The sequence below is a fragment of the Marmota marmota genome, unplaced genomic scaffold, assembly GCF_001458135.2.
Source record: "Marmota marmota marmota unplaced genomic scaffold, marMar, whole genome shotgun sequence".
NCBI lineage: Eukaryota > Metazoa > Chordata > Mammalia > Rodentia > Sciuridae > Marmota > Marmota marmota.
The window spans coordinates 1,477,896-1,481,867 of NW_025999992.1; positions in this window are offsets into that span (position 1 = coordinate 1,477,896).

Genomic DNA, 3,972 nt, shown 5'->3' on the forward strand with positions numbered 1-3,972 from the left:
CCCTCCGGCCTCGCTGGGCTGCGGGGTGGGCGGGGCGGGGACAGGGCGCGGGACAGGAACGGCGGCTTTGGATGATTTCCGGAGTGTCAAAGCTCCTCGGGAGGCCGCGGGTTTCTTTCGCCTCCCGGGAGCGATGGGTTTATTCACTTAAAAAAAAAAAAGTCCAAGCCAGGGCGAGAAAACCGAGGGCATGGCCGGGCATGGCCGGGCTGGAAGGCGAAGAAAGAAAGTACTGTGGAGCAGTGCGCCCCGCGAGCGTCCGTGCGGCGGGTGAGAATGAGCGGGGACCGAGAGCGCCCTCCCCCGTCACCACTTCCCTACCCAAACTGGGTGTTTCTCAGCCTGAAGAAACAGCCTGGAACCCACAGCCACCATGCGAACTGGAGGACCTGTCCAGTGACACAGGGACCCCCGTCCCCTGGGGACTCGGATAATGTTTACAGTCATTTCCTGGTATCCGCGTCAAATTCCAGAATCCTTCCAAAAGCAGATGAGGCCCTAAACTGTGTCTTCAGTGGCCTTTGGCACCCAGGCTTGGTCCTCTAAGGCCAGCTGATTTTGTTCTCCTAAGAAGACCGTTTCCTAAGTAAAGGAGCAGCCAAAGGGTAGACCCCTTCCAGTTTGTCTCAGAAATGCTAACTGGGCTGTCAGGACGGAGGTGCACAAGAGGAAACATGGCAGTCGGGATGGGTTGTGCCAGACCACCGTGTGCCTGTGCCGGGCCTCTGGGTCCTCTGGCTCAGGCGATCTCGACTGGCCCTACCACTGTCCTCGGCCAAAATCCTTAATTATGCCGACTGGATGGTAATTCCAGGGGAACCGGCAGAGGCCGCCTGCCCTGTGAGTCCCCGATGTGCCCTGCTCGGCTCTCCCAGTGCCTGGACTTGGCAGCCGCGGGGATCTGGCTGGGAGGCTGTTCTGGGTCCCCTGCTGAACTGTGGGTGTGGCAGGGTGGGTTTTGTGTGTGCCAGGCTGTCTGCCACAATCCAGACCTAAATGCCAGGAACTAGAAGCCATTCAGCCCCAGGGCTCCAAAGACTTAGCAGGAAAGCCTGCCTACAGAGGCACGGTGAGTCGCATGTGTCAGTTGGGCTTGGGAGGAAATATCTTGGCCTTGTTTTGGGACACTGTCTCTGTCTCCCTTGTTGTCTATGTAGGTGGCACAGGCCCCTGCCCCAAGCCTGCCCCCTCCTTCTCAGTTTCACTATTTAGGCAAGAATCTTTATATCCATGTACAAGGACAGTGTTCCGTGGCAAGAGCCTGCACCTGGGCTCTTTCCCAACCGACTGGCTATGCTGCTTTGGATGACTAATACAGTTGCCTCATCTGTAAATGCACATAATAACATCTTCCCCGTTAAGGCAGAGCATTGTACCAGATGAACACTTAAGATACATGGTCACTTCCTGTCAGTCTGTGATTACAGGGTGACAGCAAAACTTAGAGATAAGTTTAACTTCCTTTTTTCTTTATCCCCAAGAATGAAGCACACTCTGGCTGGGCACTGTGGCACACACCTGTAATCCTAGTGACTTGGGAGGCTGAGGCAGGAGGATTGAAAGTTGGAGGCCAATCTCAGCAACTTAGTGAGATCCTGTCTCAAAATAGAAAATGAAAAAAGCTGGTGATGTAGCTCAGTGGCAGAGCCTCCCTGGGTTCAGTCTCTGGTTCTAATGCATAAACAGAAAGGCAGGAAGCAGCACGTGTTTTCAGTGGCTCCTGGAGACGGTGCCTCCCCTTGGCTCCCCTCTGACTGCTGGTTCCTTTTGATGGCTCTGCTGATCGGCATTTCACCTTGGAAGTGGGGAGAGAGGTGGCAGCTTTGAAACATCAGTCATATCACCTCATGGCCTCCTGGTTTTCAGGGTGGCCTTACGTTTTCCACACCGAGCAGTGTTTGCTTCATCCCCTGCTTGGTCCCTTCCTGGGCCAGGTGTTTGCAGCAGGCTGTTCTAGCTGCTCATCTGAGCAGGCTGGTTCTCTGGGTGACAGGGCTTGTGGGAGGTCAGAGTCCTTCTAATGCCCAGTTGTACTGTGGTGACCTGGGGGTCAGTGTCTGGAGGAGCGAGCCAGTGCTCAGTCCGGAGGCCCTTCAGAGAGAGACCCGCAGCTGCTCTCTCTCTGGGTAGGGACCCGTGCTTTCTGGACTGAGGCCTGCCTGTGCCCGGCACTGACTTCTTGTTTTCTCAGCGTGCCTGCTGTCTCAGTCTGATCAAGACTCTGGCATCCCCACCGAATGTGACAGAGAATGTGGCCCTCATGCTGAAGGCTTGCTGTGTCACTGGAGGGGCTGAGAGACCCGTCTCTGTGCTGGCTCAGGGTTGTGCGCGCGGCCAGGGCAAACTTTACCTCTGCTCCCTGCTGGTGACTCCTGGCTGTAGTCACGGGCTCCCTCCTGGGGTCAGAGGTCCCTTCTATTGATGTGAGGGTCGGGTCCCTGGCAGCAGGTGGCAGGCGTGGCCTCCCTGGCCCGTAGCAGTGTTGTTCGGGGTCCTGCCGATGCCATTTTCTTGGCCTGTTAGGTGTGTCTGCTCTTGTCTCTTGGGGAGTGTTCTCAGGTGGGCCGAATAATGGCCTGGAACATTCTCTGAATGCCTTGTGCTCGCAGAAGGCCCAGGACTCAGGGGCACTGGGCTCACCTACATTACCTGTTATCCACTCTTGGCTTGAATGTCCCGCATGTGGACTCTCCTGTGGACCCCGCGTGGGGTGGCCTTGCAGGCCTGTGTGAAGGCTCTTTCCTCGGGTAGCCAGGCTGCCTGCAGACCTGCTGCAGGTGCCTTTGACCCAGGGAAGCACACCAGGCTGGGTCAGCAGATGCCCAGGACCCCCAGAGTCTCAGCCCTGCCCATAAAGTGCCAACCATCCCACCGTGGAATGTCAGCACTCATGAACACTGCAAAGCGCGCGCGCGCGCACACACACACACACACACACACACACACAAGCCCAAGCCAAAAAGCAATCCCAAGGCAGCAGCTGCTTCTACCCCAGAGGTGGAAAGCTTCCCAGTGGCGTTCCTGACACACATTGCCACGTGGCCGCAGCGGGAGGAAGGGGCGGAGGCGCATCTCTGTTTTATAATTTCCTCTGGGGGTGTGTGCGTGTGCACTTAAAGACTGCTTCCGGACAGAATCCCAAGCAGATTTCTGTTTGTACTTTGGTTGTCTTGACAACAGCTGGAAATTTCTGCCACTTTGTCCACAGCTGGGTGCATGGTGAAGGCGGCCCAGGACTTCCCTGGTCCTGAGGGAGCTTGACCTCTGTGCGCAGCTGTGTCCCGGCTCATCAAAGAGCTGTCACACACCTGGGGTCTGCTGGGACTCTGGGTGGTGGAGATTTCAGATTTGTACAGGGCTGCGCAGTGGAAGGACTTTTTGATCTCATGGTCACTAGGGCCCCAGAGTGGAACGGGTTTCTGTTTACCGTGACATGGAGCAGTCAGAGCTGTGTGGACTCCGCGGGGCCACCACAGGCGCTCTCCTGAACTGAAAGTCCCCGAGGAGGGTGCACAGGTTTATTAGAGTTCTTGCAGATGGAACTGATGTGGAGGGTAGTGGGTGGGGCGAGGCATCTTAATCCATTTTCTGTTGCTATAACAAAATATCTGAGAATGGGTGCTTTTTAAAATGGGAAGGTTTATCTAATTCATGATACTGATGGCTGGAGGGTCCTAAGAGCATGGCATTGCCCCCAGCTGCCTCACAACCTGGTGGAAAGGACAGGGAACTGGCCCTGTTGCAAGGGGTCAAGTGTGTTCTCGTGACAACTCACTCTGAGAGACCAGCATTCATCCCTTCCCAGAGGGTTTCCCCACGTGTAACCGCCCTGTGCTCGGCCAGCTTCTTAATGGTCCAGCACCTCAACCTTGTCATGCTGAGGACCAGGTGCGTCCAGCACTTGAGCCCTTGGGGGCAGGCCACGTGGACAGAGGCCACAGCAGTCACCACGGTGTTGCTTTCCAAGGTGGG